Source organism: Ranitomeya imitator, chromosome 1 (assembly GCF_032444005.1).
Source record: "Ranitomeya imitator isolate aRanImi1 chromosome 1, aRanImi1.pri, whole genome shotgun sequence".
NCBI classification, from domain to species: domain Eukaryota; kingdom Metazoa; phylum Chordata; class Amphibia; order Anura; family Dendrobatidae; genus Ranitomeya; species Ranitomeya imitator.
In genome coordinates, this window is record NC_091282.1 from 841,298,291 (window position 1) to 841,317,446 (window position 19,156).

Consider the following 19,156-nt stretch of genomic DNA (forward strand, 5'->3'; position numbering starts at 1 on the left):
AAATATTTTTCCATAGTGCTCATGGCGATTGCAGCTGCGGACTGTAGATTTGTCACCATGGACATTGGATCTTTTGGCCATGTTAATGACTCCCAGACATTTAAAAACTCAGACATGGGCCAACGGCTGTATGGGAATGTCAGGAATCCCTGAACGCTGCCACCAATTTGTCACGATTCACACCGTGACCGTCACCCCTATGTCACGGATCGGGGTGACTTTAGGCCAACAGACGGCTATCACATGTGCAGGGGGGCTTATCTTAGTTATCCCTCCACTCCACAATGTGATGAAAAAACACACACAAGGCTATTGACCTCTTAGTTTACAGCAGGGGCTTATTCTAGGTATCCCACTGCTCTTCAATATACCACGAACTGCAGGGATTTATGTATATCCCGCTTACAGTTCCACTTAACACTTGCAGCTCTCTGGCGCCCCCCCTTACTCTCAGGTCAGATTAGGTACTGCACCCTGGGTAATTAGTCGCCAGAAAGGCTGCCTGCTATGTACTGGCTAATGGGCACGCTGCAGTGACGCAATAAACTACTCCCGCTCAGGCAGGAACAATAATTATCAACGCCGCAGTCGCTACAACAACACCCAACTACCCAGTACAAAACGTATGCTGCCACCAGTTTCGATTAAACGGGTCTGAAGCTAACCCAACACAGTAGCGTAATTCCCTTCAGGAGACTTAGGGTACGTTTAGAGCATGGAGAGAACTAGTATTAAATAATATACCCCACAAAATTTAGGCAGTGCTTTATCAAAATATTTTACAAAGATGTTACAAATGAGACAATTGCAAATATGTACAAGGTAATTATAACATAAAGGGATTACAGGAGAAAAGATAACACTCACATGTTTTCAAAGCATTGCAGGCAACCAGGCTAGTGAAGTTTCCATACGTCCCAGTTCATTGGACGTGCTCAGGGCTCTCCAGGAAAAAGACAAGAAGTCACTGCTGGGATCTGGGCAGACAGTTATAGCTCCAGCCTGTGACATCCCAGAAAGGGGTTGGATCACCTCGTCCCTCCTACCTCTTCAGTTAACTAATTTTACCCTAACTTTTATCTAATTTCTATAACTCCGCTACAAACATGTCATAGTCATAACAAACCCAGCATTCATCTCGGATTAACGTGGGCATTCTAATGAGATCAAATATGTCCTATCTGTGATACATATTTACAGAGAAATCCCTACTTCTTTACCAGATGGAGTTAGAAGCCCGTGTTTAGAGTGATGGGTAGATCCACCAAGGGAGATTAGAATATATATTTTCGTGTTCTTAACTTAAATAGTTTGCCTAATATCTTACAATAATGGAACAAAGGACTTCCATGAATTTTGGAGCCATTTTTCCAGTTCTAGCTGGTCACTTTCCACTGCAGGGATGCCGGTCGTAAATAACTTTGCTCTCAGAGCTAGAAGCAATAAACTCCTCTTCCCCATACCTTAGAAAGGAAAGCTCTTGGCTGAGTGAAAGGGAAGGGGGGCTTTTTAGCCCACAGCCTGCTAGCAAGAGAAACTACTTATATGATATTTCATACCATATCGTGACACCTCCCCCTTTTGGTGTGCGCTAGGGAGGTAGAACCCCACGGTATGCCTCCATGAGCACCTCAGTAGGTTCACCCTGGCGGGACAGTCCATCTGCATTCCAATGCTCCCTGCCCGTTTTGTGTTCAATGGTGAAGTCAAACTGCTGAAGGGCAAGGCTCCAGCATAGCAACCTGCCGTTGGTTCCACACATGGTGCTTAGTCAGCGCAGAGGGTCGTGGTCGGTCACCACAGTGAAGGTGCGACCGTACAAGTAGGGCTGAAAGCGCTGCAGGGCCCAGACTATGGCCAGGCACTCATTCTCGATGGTGGAGTAGGCCACTTCCCTCGGCAAAAGTTTCCGGCTCAGGTATAACACGGGGTGCTCTTGGTCCTCCGAGTCAACCTGGCTGAGCACAGCACCAAGGCCAAACTCGCTGGCGTCGGTCTGCACCAAGAACGGTTGACTGCTGTCGACTGCTTTCAACACAGGGGCATTGCACAGTGTGGTTTTCAATGCCTGGAAGGCCCCCTCACAGCCATCTGTCCAGTTGACAATGTGGGGTAGCTTCTTCCTGGTGAGGTCGGTCAAAGGTTTTGCCAGGCTACTATAGTGCTGTACGAAGCGCCTATAGTACCCTGCAGTGCCCAAGAAGGACATCACCTGTTTCTTGGTCACGGGAGTGGGCCAGTTCACGATCACTCCCACTTTGTCAGGCTCTGGCTTTAGGGTGCCTCCGCCTACCCGGTGGCCCAGGTAGTAGACCTCCCTCATGCCCATCTGGCACTTTCCCGGCTTGATAGTCAGTCCAGCTCTGAGAATTCGCCTGAGCACCTCCTCGAGATGCTGCAGGTGTTCCTCCCAGGAAGAACTGAAGATGGCAATTTCATCCAAGTACGCCATGGCATACTTCTCCAGTCCCTGAAGCAGGAGGTTGACCATCCGCTGGAAAGTGGCAGGGGCATTCTTCATGCCGAAGGGCATGACCATGGACTCGTACAGTCCGAAGGGCGTGATAAAGGCGGACTTCTCCTGCGCCTCGGGGCTCAGGGGAATCTGCCAGTATCCTCTACTCAGATCCATTATTGTTAGGTAATCTGCACCAGCTAACCTATCAAGCAGCTCTTCGATGCGCGGCATTGGGTGCGCGTCAGAGGCTGTGATGGCGTTGAGCCCCCTGTAGTCCACGCAGAACCGGGTGGTCCAGTCTTTCTTTGGCACGAGAACTACAGGTGAGGCCCACGCGCTCTTTGACCGTCGAATCACCCCCAGCTGTAACATCTCATCAATCTCTTGGCGCATAATCTGCTGCACCTGGTCAGAGATTCGATAGGGTGTTCACCGTAGTGGGGCATGATTCCCGGTGTCCACCTCGTGGACTGCTAACTCAGTCCTCCCAGGTCGGTTGGAGAACATGACCCGGAAGGGTTCCAGTGTGGTTTGCAACTGCAACCGCTGGGGTTCAGTGTTATGATCTGGTGGCCTAGGAGCAGCATGAGATGTACTCTGGAGAAGGTGGTACCTGTACTGACCGCAAACCCGGAACTTAGCAGCACAACTAGAAGTAGCCGTGGGGGGTACCTAACACTCCCTAGACCCCTTGACAGCCTAAGAACTAACTTCCCCTAAAGACAGAAACAGGAAACCTATCTTGCCTCAGAGAAAATCCCCAAAGGAAAGACAGCCCCCCACAAATATTGACTGTGAGAGTAGAGGGAAATAACATACGCAGACATGAAATCAGAATTTAGCATAGGAGGCTATACTAGCTAAACAGAAAGAATAGGACAGAGTACTATGCGGTCAGTATTAAAACACTAGAAAATATCCACCACAGAAAATACAAATGACCACATCTGACTAAAGACATGGAGGGTATAACTGCACCGTCAAAGACACAGCTTGGCTGCAAAAAATCCTTCACAGACAAAGCTGGACAAGACAAAACATGAAAATGCACAGAACTATAAGGTCCACAGCAGGTGGACAGCAAAAACAAAAGCCAGGACTTATCTTTGATGAAAAGCACAGCAAACAGGAGAGACCAGAAAGGGATGTGAATCCTCCAAAAACAATGGACAACTGGCACTGACTAAAGGATCAAGCAGGACTAAATAGCTGAGTCCAAATTGAACACACCTGATAAATGCTGCGATCCACAGAGAGCAGCACTACCACTCATAACCACCGGAGGGAGCCCAAGAGCAGAATTCACAACAGTACCCCCCCCTTGAGGAGGGGTCACCGAACCCTCACCAGAGCCCCCAGGCCGATCAGGAGGAGCCAAATGAAAGGCACGAACCAAATCGTCAGCATGAACATCGGAGGCAACAACCCAAGAATTATCCTCCTGGCCATAACCCTTCCATTTGACCAGATACTGAAGCTTCCGCCTCGAAAAACGAGAATCCAAAATCTTCTCAACCACATACTCCAACTCCCCATCAATCAACACCAGAGCCGGAGGATCAACAGAGGGAACAACGGGCACCACATACTTCTGTGTTGTAAATCCACTCTTGGGCTCCCTCCGGTGGTTGTAAGTAGTATTTTTGTGAGTTCTGCTCTTGGGCTCCCTCCTGTGGTTTTGAGTGGTATGGCTGCTCCTTGGATTTAGCTTCTGCAGCTGTTTTCACTGATCGTCTTTCGGGCTCGGCTATATTAGTCTGGCCTTAGCCCTCATTCAATGCCAGTTGTCAATTGTTCCAGCCTGGAGTCATTGCTCTTTGGATTTTCCTGACACTCTGACCAGTTCTGCATAGCTAAGTCCTTGCTTGTCCTTTGCAGTTCACTTATTGTGGACTTTTGTTGTTCAGTGCTGTCTTTGTTTTTGCTCTTTTGTCCAGCTTATCAGTATGGATCTATTCAGCTAAGCTGGAAGCTCTGGGCAGCATAGTTTGCCCTCCACACCTTTAGTTAGGTATGGAGTTTTTTTGCATTTCTCTGCGGTGGACTTTTTCTAGGTTTTATTACTGACCGCACAGTGCTCTTTCCTGTACTATTCCTATCTAGCTAGAAGTGGCCTCCTGTGCTAAATCTTGTTTCATACTACGTATGTCATTTCCTTCTCCTCTCACAGTCATTACATGTGGGGGGCTATCTATCCTTTGGGGATTTTCTCTGAGGCAAGATAGTTTTCCTGCTTCTATCTTTAGGGGTAGTTAGCTCTTAGGCTGTGACGAGATGCCTAGGGAGTGTTAGGAGCATTCCACGGCTATTTCTAGTGTTGTGTTGAGCTTAGGGACTGCGGTCAGTATAGTTCCCACCTGCTCAGAGCTAGTCTCATGTCGCTTCTTGATCACCAGACCATAACACTTCCGCAACAAAGATCTATGGAAAACACTATGGATGGAAAAAGAGGCCTGAAGGGCCAAACGAAAAGACACTGGATTGATAATCTCAGAAATCCTATAAGGACCAATAAACCGAGGCTTGAATTTAGGGGAAGAAACCTTCATAGGAACATGACGGGAAGACAACCAGACCAAATCCCCAACCCGAAGCCGGGAACCAACACACCGACGACGGTCAGCAAAACGCTGAGCCACCTCCTGAGACAGCACCAAATTGTCCACCACATGAGCCCAAATCCGTTGCAGCCTGTCAACCACAGAATCCACACCAGGACAATCAGAAGGCTCAACCTGCCCTGAAGAAAAACAAGGATGAAGCCCAAAATTACAAAAAAAGGCGAAACTAAAGTAGCAGAACTAGCCCGATTATTAAGGGCAAACTCGGCCAATGGCAAGAAAGCCACCCAATCATCCTGATCAGCAGACACAAAGCATCTCAAATACGTTTCCAAAGTTTGATTAGTTCGCTCGGTTTGGCCATTTGTCTGAGGATGAAATGCGGAAGAAAAAGACAAATCAATGCCCAGCCTAGCACAAAAGGCCCGCCAAAACCTAGAAACAAACTGGGAACCTCTATCGGACACAATATTCTCCGGAATGCCATGCAAACGAACCACATGCTGAAAAAACAACGGAACCAAATCAGAAGAGGAAGGCAATTTAGGCAAAGGTACCAAATTACCCATCTTAGAAAACCGGTCACAAACCACCCAGATAACAAACATCCTCTGGGAAACCGGAAGCTCTGAAATAAAATCCATAGAAATATGCGTTCAAGCTCTCTCAGGGACCGGCAAAGGCAGAAGCAACCCACCAGCGCGGGAAAAGCAAGGCTTAGCCCACGCACAAATCCCATAGGACTGCACAAAAGAACGCACATCCCGCGACAAAGAAGGCCACCAAAAGGACCTACCAACCAAATCTCTGGTACCAAAAATCCCAGGATGGCCAGCCAACACAGAACAATGAACCTCAGAAATCACTTTACTAGTCCATCTATCAGGAACAAACAGTTTCCCCACTGGACATCGGTCAGGTTTATTAGCCTGAAATTCCTGAAGAACCCGTCGTAAATCAGGGGAGATGGCAGAAAGAATCACCCCTTCCTTCAGAATGCCGACCGGCTCAAGAACCCCAGGGGAATCAGGAAAAAAACTCCTAGAGAGGGCATCCGCCTTAACATTCTTAGTACCAGGAATGTACGAGACCACAAAATCAAAACAGGAGAAAAACAGGGACCATCGAGCCTGTCTAGGATTCAGCCGTTTGGCAGACTCGAGGTAAATCAGATTCTTATGATCGGACAGGACCACAATACGGTGCTTGGCCCCCTCAAGCCAATGTCGCCACTCCTCAAATGCCCACTTCATAGCCAACAACTCCCGATTGCCGACATCATAATTGCATTCCGCAGGTGAAAACTTCCGAGAAAAGAAGGCACACGGTTTCATCAAGGAACCATCAGAATTCCTCTGAGACAAAACGGCCCCTGCCCCAATCTCAGACGCGTCAACCTCAACCTGAAATGGAAGAGAAACATCCAGCTGACGCAACACAGGGGCAGAAGTAATTCGGCATTTAAGCTCCTGAAAGGCAGAAACAGCCGCGGAGGACCAATTCGTCACATCAGCGCCTTTCTTCGTCAAATCGGTCAGAGGTTTAACCACACTGGAGAAGTTGGCAATGAAACGACGATAAAAATTAGCAAAGCCAAAGAATTTCTGACGGCTCTTCACAGATGTGGGCTGAATCCAATCATGAATGGCCTGAACCTTAACCGGATCAATTTCTATAGATGAGGGAGAAAAAATGAAGCCCAAAAAAGAAACCTTCTGTACGCCAAAGAGGCACTTTGACCCCTTCACAAATAAAGCATTATTACGGAGGATCTGAAATACCATCCTGACCTGTTTCACATGAGACTCCCAATCATCAGAAAAAATCAAAATATCATCCAAATATACAACCATAAATTTATCAAGATAACTCCGAAAGATATCATGCATGAAGGATTGGAACAGAGATGGGGCATTAGAGAGTCCGAATGGCATCACAAGGTATTCAAAATGGCCTTCGGGCGTATTAAATGCAGTTTTCCATTCGTCACCCTGCTTAATACGAATAAGATTATATGCCCCTCGAAGGTCAATCTTAGTAAACCAGCTCGCCCCCTTAATCCTAGCAAACAAATCAGTAAGCAAAGGCAAAGGGTATTGAAATTTGACCGTGATCTTATTCAAGAGGCGATAATCATTACAGGGTCTCAAGGAGCCATCCTTCTTGGCAACAAAAAAAACCTGCTCCCAATGGTGAAGAAGATGGCCGAATATGCCCCTTCTCCAAAGACTCCTTAATATAGCTCAGCATGGCGGCATGTTCTGGCACAGACAGGTTGAAAAGTTGGCCCTTAGGGAACTTGCAACCTGGAATCAAGTCAATAGCACAATCACAGTCCCAATGTGGTGGAAGGGAACTGGATTTGGGCTCACCGAATACATCCTGGAAATCTGACAAAAACTCAGGAATTTCAGAAGAGGGGGAAGAGGAAATTGACATCAAAGGAACGTGACCATGAACCCCCTGACAACCCCATCTAGTCACAGACATAGATCTCCAATCTATCACCGGATTATGTACCTGTAACCATGGAAAACCCAGCACAATATCATCATGCAAATTATGCAACACCAGAAAACGACAATCTTCCTAATGGGCTGGCACCATGCGCATGGTCAGCTGTGTCCAAAACTGAGGTTTATTTTTAGCCAACGGTGTAGCATCAATGCCCCTCAAAGGAATAGGGTTCTGCAAAGGCTGCAAGGGAAAACCACAACGTCTGGCAAATTCTAAGTCCATTAAGTTCAGAGCGGCGCCTGAATCCACAAATGCCATGACAGAAAATGATGATAATGAGCAGATCAAGGTCACAGATAACAGAAATTTAGGTTGTATAGTACTGATGGCAACAGAACTAGCGATTCTCTTAGTACGCTTAGGGCAATCAGAAATAACATGAGCAGAATCGCCACAGTAAAAACACAACCTATTCTGACGCCTGAATCTTTGACGTTCAGCTCTAGACAAAATCCTATCACACTGCATAGGCTCAGGGCTCCACTCAGAGGACAACGTCACAGTGTGCACAACTCTGTGCTCGCGCAAGAGCCGATCAATCTGAATGGCCAGAGACATAGAATCACTCAGACCAGCCGGCGTGGGGAACCCCACCATAACATCTTTAACGGATTCAGAAAGACCCTTTCTGAAAATTGCCGCCAAGGCATCCTCATTCCATTTAGTCAGTACAGACCATTTTCTAAATTTCTGGCAATACGATTCTGCCGCTTCTTGACCTTGACACAGGGCCAACAAGATTTTCTCAGCTTGATCCACAGAATTAGGCTCATCATACAATAACCCCAATGCTTGAAAGAAAGAATCAACATTAAGCAAAGCAGGATTGGAAGTTTCCAGGGAAAATGCCCAATCCTGTGGGTCACCACGCAGCAGGGATATGATGATTTTAACCTGCTGAATGGGATCACCAGAAGACCGGGGTCTCAATGCGAAAAACAGTTTACAGTTATTTTTGAAACTCAAAAATTTGGATCTGTCACCAAAGAATAAATCCGGAGTGGGAATCTTAGGTTCTAAGGCAGGAGTCTGAACAAAATAATCTGAAATACCCTGTACCCTAGCAGCAAGCTGATCCACCTGAGAAACTAACTCCTGAACATTCATGTTATTACTAGGTTCCGTAGCCACCCAGAGATTAAGAGGGAGGAAAAGACAAAACAGGCTAAGGAAAAAAAATGGCTCAAAACCTTCCCTCCCTTCTTCTGAGATGCAATTAACTCATTGTTGGCCAGTTGTACTGTTATGATGTTATGTGAGAGGAGAGGGAAATAACATATGCAGACATGAAATCAGGATTTAGCATAGGAGGCCATACTAGCTAAACAGAAAGAATAGGACAGAGTACTATGCGGTCAGTATTAAAACACTAGAAAATATCCACCACAGAAAATACAAATCACCACATCTGACTAAAGACATGGAAGGTATAACTGCATCTCCAGAGACACAGCTTGGCTGCAAAAAATCCTTCACAGACAAAGCTGGACAAGACAAAACATGAAAATGCACAGAACTATAAGGTCCACAGCAGGTGGACAGCAAAAACAAAGCCAGGACTTATCTTTGATGAAAATCAAAGCAAACAGGAGAGACCAGAAAGGGATGTGAATCCTCCAAAAACAATGGACAACTGGCACTGACTAAAGGATCAAGCAGGACTAAATAGCTGAGTCCAAATTGAACACACCTGATAAATGCTGCGATCCACAGACAGCAGCACTACCACTCATAACCACCGGAGGGAGCCCAAGAGCAGAATTCACAACAGTTCAGTTAACGAGGCGCTTACCTCCACGTCCTTGATGGACCCATTGGCCTTGGCTTGGGCCAGCATGTCCAGGAGGGTGTCTTCCTCCCCGTCTTCGGGCAAGCTGCAGACCGGTAGGGCGAAAGGTTCACGTTCGTGATGAGCCTTCATCATGTTGACGTGAAAGGCCTTTCACCTACCCCGAGCGTGGTCAAGCGTGACCACGTAGGTGACCGGGTTGAGCTGTTGGTGGACGACGTACGGGCCCTCCCAGGCTGCTTGAAGCTTATCCTTTGATACGGGGACCAGCACCCACACCTTTTGACCCACATGGGAAGGTCCGCTCCCTGGTGTTCTGGTCGTACCAGTGCTTCTGGTCAGGCTGAGCCTGCGTCATGTTGTCATGCACCAACTGCGTCAAGGTCTGCATCTTGTCACGAAAGCGCATGACATACTCCACTATGGACACTTCAGAAGGGTTCGGCTCCTCTTCCCAGGATTCTCTTACCAACCCAAGGGGTCCCCGGACTTGCCTACCATACAGGAGCTCAAAGGGGGAGAACCCCGTCGAGGCCTGTGGAACCTCTCGGTAAGCGAATAACAGGTGTGGGAGGTACCGCTCCCAGTCGCGCCCTTGGGTCTCAACCAGCATGCGTAGCATCTGTTTGAGGGTACCATTCACACAAGCCATTGGTCTGTGGGTGATACGCACTCGATACCAGGTGCTTCACCTGCATTCTATTACAGAGAGCCTCCATTAGGCGAGACATAAATTGGGTCCCTTGATCAGTAAGCATTTCCCTGGGAAATCCTACACGTGAAAAGATGGCCAACAGGGCATCCGCCACCTTATCTGCCCTAGTTGACGACAGAGCTACTGCCTCTGGGTACCGGGTAGCATAGTCTACCACAGTAAAGATGTATTGCTTTCCAGAGCTGCTGGGGATGGCCAGCAGGCCCACAATGTCCACCGCGATTCGCTGGAAAGGCTCCTCTATCACTGGTAAAGGAATCAGGGGAGCCTTAAGAGCAGGCCCCGCCTTCCTCACTCTTTGACAAGTGATACAGGAGCGGCAGTAGTTTGACACATCTGTCCCCATCTTAGGCCAATAGAAGTGTTGAGACAGCTGGGCCTTAGTTTTGCTGATCCCCAAGTGTCCAGCTAGCGGGACCTCATGGGCAATCCGTAACAACTCACCCCGGAATTGCTGCGGGACGACCAGCTGTCTTTCCCTCAACCACTCCTTTTGTGATTCTCCAGGTACTGTCTCCCGGTATAACCTCCCTCGTTCCCAGAACACCTTCTCCTTATCAGTCTCGGAGAAGAGCGTCCCGGCGAGTTGTCTCAAACTCTCTAGGCTCGCATCTGTGTGCAGAGCGGCCTGAAACTCCTGGCTAGGGGAAGCCAGAAGCGATGTCAGGGTCCCTTCCCCACGGGAACCCTCTTGGACCTGCTCTGGGTCCACCTCTGGTTCAGTCACAGTGATGACTGAGGAATGTCCGGAAGGCAGACAGTTCTCTGCTTTCCGGGCACTCTGACTGCGGGTGACAGCAGCTACGTAGGCTGTCTCCCCGGGGGTTTCTACAGACCCATCAGCCGGCGCTGCTATGGGCTCTACCTCCCCTTCCACCCCCAACACTCCAGGGGCAGTGCTACTTATGGGCCAGTTACCTTCCTCGGTGGCACTGGTCACTTTCATGGCATCACCTTCCTCACGGTTCCCATGCATCTCCCCATTTCCTGTAGCACCAACACTTGCCCCTGTTAGGGGTTCCTCAGCCGTCTCACTCCACAGAGCGACGTGGCTGGGCACGCCTGTACCTATGGACACATTAACCTTCACAGAAAAATCATTATCAGGTTCAGTTGGCACAGGTATAACATTTTCACCATCAATCCTAGGAAAAAAGTCGTTATTAGATGCATCATTACAAGATAAAGCATGGTCAGGTAACACATGCGATTTACCATCATCATCATCATCATCATCAGGGTTAACTTTACCCTCATTAGTAGATTGGGGAGGGGTTTCAGGGACGTAGTATGCAACCAACCTCCCCAAATCAGTCCCCAACAAAACATCAGTGGGCAAATTATCAGACAGCCCCACTTCCTTCACCCGCTCCCAGCACCCCAATCAATATAAACCCGGGCCATCGGTAAGGGACAGCTGATGCCCCCAATCCCAGTGACAGTTAGGGTTTTCCCCAGAATGATTTCTTCAGGGGCCGCCAGTTCAGGACAGATGAGGGTTCGTTCAGCCCCAGTGTCCTTGAGGCCTGTAGCAACATGGCCTCCCACAGTGCCGTGCTGTACGTTGTCACACACCCTCCCAATCACACCACCCACCAAAAGAACTGCCGCATTAGGCCCTGGGGCCTTGGGTGAGGGGTTCTTCTGCTTGTCTGGACAGTTGGGACTGACATGACCAGGCCGATTGCAGAAGTAACACTTGCTGGGTTCGGTGGTAGGTCGGGTGTTGTTGGCCACAGGGCCAGGACCTCTGGTGTGTTGGCTGGCAGGGGTACTGGCGTTGGATGCAGGCTTACCCCCTCTCCAGCTGGTGGTGACTGGCTTCGGCGCTTCCGATCTACGGTTGGCCTCATAGGCGTCGGCAATCTGCGCTGCTTTCGTCACGTCTTTGGGTTCTCTGTCCATCACGAACTGTTGCACCTCAGCTGGGCAAAGATGAAAGAACTGGTCTTTGATCATCAGGTCTCGCAGCTGTGCGAAGGTGGTCACTGACAGTCCTTGGGTCCACTGGTCAAAGTGGGTCCCCAGTCCATGCACCACATCATTGTAACTGTCGTGTGGGCCACGTTGGAGGGTCTGGAACTTTCTACGGTACACCTCGGGTGTAAGCTGGTACTTTGCTATCAGGGCCTGCTTGATGGCCTCATAGTCTCCATCTTGTTCTTGAGCAGCAAACACCTCAAGAGCTTTGCCTCTCATCCCTGGTGTCAGGTATCGTGCCCATTCATCTATAGGCAGCCGGTACTGTCTGCAGGCTTTCTCAAAGGCCCGCAGAAAAGTGTCCAAGTCCCCGTCTTTCTCCATAACAGGAAAGTGATCAGGCCGGAATTCGGCATCTGAGCGCTGCTGGGCTAACGGCTGGACTGGGACAACCCCTGCATTTGCAGTCGGGCCATCTGCAGCTGGTACTCCCGCTCTGCTTGGGCCTCTCGCTCGGCTCGCTCCTGGAATTGCTGGATCAGCTGCAGACGTCTCTCTAGGTCATCTGCGGAGCATTGTTGCAGAGCCAGTTGCAGGAGGAGGTCTGCACCCCCCTGGTTGCCAGTAGGGCCCGTATTCAGTGGTTGGACCTCTGCTGCAGCACCATGTTCGCTTGTGCTGGCTTTTGCGGCCTCTGGGCTCTGTGGCCTGGCTTGGTCTGCTTCAAATTGCACCAGTTCAGCGACCATTTGAGTCTTGGTCTTACTCTGGGGGTTCAGGCCATGGCACGTGCATATCCCAGCAAGAAAGTCCTTCTTCTGCTGGGTGTACCAGGCAACCCCTTTCGCAGCCATGGTTGCCAAATAAAAGAGAGGATAGAAAAACGAAGAGAAAGGGAGGGGATAATTACCAGTACACAATTGTCTCAAGACTAATAAGTAGGGTTGAGCGAAACGGGTCGAACATTTTCAAAAGTCGCCGACTTTTGGCTAAGTCGGGGTTTCATGAAACCCGATCCGACCCCTGTGCGTGGTCGGCCATGCGGTACGCGACTTTCGCGCCAAAGTCGCGTTTCAATGACGCGAAAAGCGCCATTTCTCAGCCAATGAAGGTAAACGCAGAGTGTGGGCAGCGTGATGACATAGGTCCTGGTCCCCACCATCTTAGAGAAGGGCATTGCAGTGATTGGCTTGCTGTCTGCGACGTCACAGGGGCTATAAAGAGGCGTTCCCGCCGACCGCCATCTTACTGCTGCTGATCTGAGCTTAGGGAGAGGTTGCTGCCGCTTTGTCAGAAGCAGGGATAGCGTTAGGCAGGGTCCATTAACCACAAAACCGCTTGTGCTGCAGCGATTTGCACTGTCCAACACCACCCTCGGTGTGCAGGGACAGTGGAAGTTTTTTTTTTTCCCCTCAGCGCTGTAGCTCATTGGGCTGCCCTAGAAGGCTCCCTGATAGCTGCATTGCTGTGTGTACGCCGCTGTGCAAACCAACTGCTTTTTTCAAAGCACAAATCCTCTTGTTCCTTCCTTTCTGCACAGCTATCTTTTTTGTTTGTCCACACTTTTTATTTCATTTGTGCATCAGTCCACTCCTTATTGCTGCCTGCCATACCTGGCTGAGATTACTGCAGGCAGGGAGATAGTAGCTGCCTGCCATACCTGGCTGAGATTACTGCAGGCAGGGAGATAGTAATTGTAGGACATTCCCTGTTTTTTTTTTTTTTTTTTTTTGGTGGGAGATTAAGATTGGCAATTTGGCATTTCTGCTAGAGTGCCATCCCTGTGTGTGCCATCTCTCTCACATAGTGGGCCATAGAAAGCCTTTTCATTTTTCTGTATTTTTTTTTGTGGGGTGTATAAATTCTCCCTGATAAAAATACAGTGGGAGATTAATATTGGCCTTTGGGCTTGTGTGCCAGTCCTGAGTGTGCCATCTCTCTCACAAATAGTGGGCCATAGAAAGCCTATTTTATTTTTTTTGGGGTTTTATAAATTCTCCCTGAAAAAAGGGAGATTAATATTGGCCTCTGGGCTTGTGTGCCAGTTGTGAGCGTGCCATCTGTGCCAGTCCTGAGCGTGCCATCTCTCTCACAAATAGTGGGCCATAGAAAGCCTATTTAAATATTTTTTTGGTTTTATAAATTCTCCCAGAAAAAAAGGGAGATTAATATTGGCCTCTGGGCTTCTGTGCCAGTCCTGAGCGTGCCATCTGTGCCAGTCCTGAGCGTCCCATCTCTCTCACAAATAGTGGGCCATAGAAAGCCTATTTAATTTTTTTTTTGGTTTTATAAATTCTCCCAGAAAAAAAGGGAGATTAATATTGGCCTCTGGGCTTCTGTGCCAGTCCTGAGCGTGCCATCTGTGCCAGTCCTGAGCGTCCCATCTCTCTCACAAATAGTGGGCCATAGAAAGCCTATTTAATTTTTTTTTTGGTTTTATAAATTTTCCCTGAAAAAAGGGAGATTAATATTGGCCTCTGGGCTTGTGTGCCAGTTGTGAGCGTGCCATCTGTGCCAGTCCTGAGCGTGCCATCTCTCTCACAAATAGTGGGCCATAGAAAGCCTATTTAATTTTTTTTTTGGTTTTATAAATTCTCCCAGAAAAAAAGGGAGATTAATATTGGCCTCTGGGCTTCTGTGCCAGTCCTGAGCGTGCCATCTGTGCCAGTCCTGAGCGTCCCATCTCTCTCACAAATAGTGGGCCATAGAAAGCCTATTTTTTTTTTGGGGGGGGTTTTAGAAATTCTCCCTGGAAAAAAAAAGGGAGATTAATATTGCCCTTTGGGCTTGTGTGCCAGTACTAAGCGTTCCATCTCTCTCTCTCTCTCTTAGTCAGTGGGCCATAGAACGCCTATTTTTGGTTTTATTTGTTTTCTAAATTCTCCCTGAAAAAATCATTTTATTTTATTTGGTTTCTAAATTCTTCCTGATAAAATCATATTTTTTTTATTATTTTTTTTTCTAAAGTCTCCCTGAAAAAAAAAAAAAAAAAAAAAAAAACAGTGGGAGATTAATATTGGCCTTTCTGCTTGTGTGCCAGTCTTGACTCCTGGGTGCGTCATCTCTCAGTCAGTGGGCCATAGAACGCCTATTTTTGGTTTTATTTGTTTTCTAAATTCTCCCTGAAAAAATCATTTTATTTTATTTGGTTTCTAAATTCTTCCTGATAAAATCATATTTTTTTTATTATTTTTTTTTCTAAAGTCTCCCTGAAAAAAAAAAAAAAAAACAACCAAAAAAAACAGTGGGAGATTAATATTGGCCTTTCTGCTTGTGTGCCAGTCTTGACTCCTGGGTGTGCCATCTCTCTCTCTCTCTCTCTCTCTCTCTCTCTCTCTCTCTCTCTCCAATTGTGGTCCATAGAAAGCCTATATTTTTTTTCCTTGATTTGGGTTCCAAAATCTACCAGAGAAAATAACTACATCAATCATTGGTAGAAAAATATTGGCCTCTGGGCTTGTGTGCCACTTCTGATTCCTGTGTGCGTCATCTCTCAGTCAGTGGGCCATAGAACGCCTATTTTTGTTTTTATTTGTTTTATAAATTCTCCCTGAAAAAATCATTTTATTTTATTTGGTTTCTAAATTCTTCCTGATAAAATCATATTTTTTTTATTATTTTTTTTTCTAAAGTCTCCCTGAAAAAAAAAAAAAAAAAACAGTGGGAGATTAATATTGGCCTTTCTGCTTGTGTGCCAGTCTTGACTCCTGGGTGCGTCATCTCTCAGTCAGTGGGCCATAGAACGCCTATTTTTGTTTTTATTTGTTTTGTAAATTCTCCCTGAAAAAATCATTTTATTTTATTTGGTTTCTAAATTCTTCCTGATAAAATCATATTTTTTTTATTATTTTTTTTTCTAAAGTCTCCCTGAAAAAAAAAAAAAAAAACAACCAAAAAAAACAGTGGGAGATTAATATTGGCCTTTCTGCTTGTGTGCCAGTCTTGACTCCTGGGTGTGCCATCTCTCTCTCTCTCTCTCTCTCTCTCTCTCTCTCTCTCTCTCTCTCTCCAATTGTGGTCCATAGAAAGCCTATATTTTTTTTCCTTGATTTGGGTTCCAAAATCTACCAGAGAAAATAACTCCATCAATCATTGGTAGAAAAATATTGGCCTCTGGGCTTGTGTGCCACTCCTGATTCCTGTGTGCGTCATCTCTCACTCAGTGGCCCATAGAAAGCATATAGTTTGTTACATTTGTTTTCTAAATTCTCCCTGCAAAAATCAAATTTCTTTTTTTTTTGGGGGGGTTTCTAAAGTGTTCCTGAAAAAAATAAAAATAAAAAACAAATAATAGTGTGACATTAATATTAACATTTGTGCTTCAGTGACAGTCCTGCGTGTGGGGCATCTCTCTAATTTGCAGCCACCAAAAAAAGAGTGTGTAACATTGTGCCTGATTTTCGCGGTGGTCTCACCAACCTGTAAAGGGGTAGCTAAATCATACTGAAGTTATAGCTCACCGTGTAAGTTGTGTGACTGCAACAAATAACGTTAGTTTGGTTACGTTTTTAAAACAATGAGGAAGTCTAGTGGAAGAGGTCGTGGCCGGGGGCGTTCATTGTCAGCTGGTAATGAGGGTAGTGGTAGTGGTGGAGCATCAGGTGGTCGTGGGGAAAAAAATATTGCACCTAAGTCTGGAGCTGTGGAGCCAGGTTCGTCGTCCGGCTACACAAGGCCTCGAACGCTCCCTTTTCTGGGATTAGGAAAACCGCTTTTAAAGCCGGAGCAGCAAGAGCAAGTTTTGGCTTATCTTGCTGACTCAGCCTCTAGCTCTTTTGCCTCCTCTCGTGAAACTGGTAAAAGTAAAAGCAGCGCGTCGTTAGTGGATGTTCACGGTCAGGGACAAGTCACTTCCTTGTCCTCTTCAGCAAAAACAACAACAGAGAAGAATGCAGCAGGCGACACAACGGGTTACTCCATGGAGCTCTTTACACATACCGTCCCTGGCTTAGAAAGTGAAGCAGTTAACAGTCCATGCCCATTACAAATTGAATCTGACATGGAGTGCAGTGACGCACAGCCACAGCCAGACTACTATGCTGGTCCTTTGACTCAGACCACAACATTGCCCTCGCAGGGTGCTGATCAAGAATCAGACCCTGATGAGACTATGTTGCCCCATCACGAACGCTATACCACCGAACGACACGGTGACACAGACGAAGTTGCGCAGGAGGTACAAGAAGAGTTATTAGATGACCCAGTTCTTGACCCCGATTGGCAGCCATTGGGGGAACAGGGTGCAGGCGGCAGCAGTTCTGAAGCAGAGGAGGAGGAGGGGCCGCAGCAGGCATCAACATCGCCACAGGTTCCATCTGCCGGGCCCGTATCTTGCCCAAAACGCGTGGCAAAGCCAAAACCTGGTGGAGGACAGCGTGGCCATCCGGTTAAAGCTCAGTCTGCAATGCCTGAAAAGGTATCCGATGCTAGAAAGAGTGCAGTCTGGCATTTTTTTAAACAACATCCAATTGATCAGCGCAAAGTCATCTGTCAAAAATGTTCTACTTCCTTAAGCAGAGGTCAGAATCTGAAAAGTCTCAATACTAGTTGCATGCATAGACATTTAACCACCATGCATTTGAAAGCTTGGACTAACTACCAAACGTCCCTTAAGGTTGTTGCACCCTCGGCCAATGAAGCTAGTCATCAACGCAACATCCCTTCCGGCAGTGTAGGACCACCATTTAGCGCACCACCTGCTGTATCTGTGCAGGTATCTTTGCCAGGCCAAAGCAGTCAGGGTCAGGGAATCACCAGTTTCGTAGTAGGAAACACTGCATCTAGGGCACCGGCGGCAACAATACCATCTCCCACCGTCTCTCAGTCTGCCATGTCCACCGGCACCCCCGCTAGTTCCACGATCTCCATCTCTCCAGTCCAGCTCACCCTACATGAGACTATGGTTAGAAAAAGGAAGTACTTAGCCTCGCATCCGCGTACACAGGGTTTGAACGCCCACATAGCTAGACTAATCTCGTTAGAGATGATGCCCTACCGGTTAGTTGAAAGCGAAGCTTTCAAAGACCTGATGGACTACGCTGTACCACGCTACGAGCTACCCAGTCGACACTTTTTTTCCAGAAAAGCCATCCCAGCCCTCCACCAGCATGTTAAAGAGCGCATCGTCCATGCACTCAGGCAATCTGTGAGCACAAAGGTGCACCTGACAACAGATGCATGGACCAGTAGGCATGGCCAGGGACGTTACGTGTCCATCACGGCACACTGGGTAAATGTGGTGGATTCAGGGTCCACAGGGGACAGCAAGTTTGGGACAGTTCTGCCTAGCCCACGGTCTAGTAAACAGTTGTCTGTAGCCGTTCGCACCCCCTCCTCCTCCTCCTCCTCCTCGTCCTCCTGCAGAAGCAAGAGCTCGTCCACAGACCGCAGTCGCACAAACACTCCATCCGCACCTGCCACTGTTGCACACCAGGTCTCCCATTATGGGGCAGCTACTGGCATACGTCAGCAGGCTGTATTGGCTATGAAGTGTTTGGGCGACAATAGACACACCGCGGAAGTTCTGTCCGAGTTCTTGCAGCAAGAAACGCAGTCGTGGCTGGGCACTGTAGATCTTGAGGCAGGCAAGGTAGTGAGTGATAACGGAAGGAATTTCATGGCTGCCATCTCCCTTTCCCAACTGAAACACATTCCTTGCCTGGCTCACACCTTAAACCTGGTGGTGCAGTGCTTCCTGAAAAGTTATCCGGGGTTATCCGACCTGCTCCTCAAAGTGCGTGGACTTTGCGCACATATCCGCCGTTCGCCTGTACACTCCAGCCGTATGCAGACCTATCAGCGTTCTTTGAACCTTCCCCAGCATCGCCTAATCATAGACGTTGCAACAAGGTGGAACTCAACACTGCACATGCTTCAGAGACTGTGCGAACAGAGGCGGGCTGTTATGTTTTTGTGGGAGGATACACATACACGGGCAGGCAGTAGGATGGCAGACATGGAGTTGTCAGGTGTGCAGTGGTCGAAGATTCAAGACATGTGTCAAGTCCTTCAGTGTTTTGAGGAATGCACACGGCTGGTTAGTGCAGACAACGCCATAATAAGCATGAGCATCCCCCTAATGCGTCTGCTGATGCAAAGTTTGACGCACATAAAGGATCAGGCGTCTGCACCAGAGGAAGAGGAAAGCCTTGATGACAGTCAGCGATTGTCTGGTCAGGGCAGTGTACATGACGAGG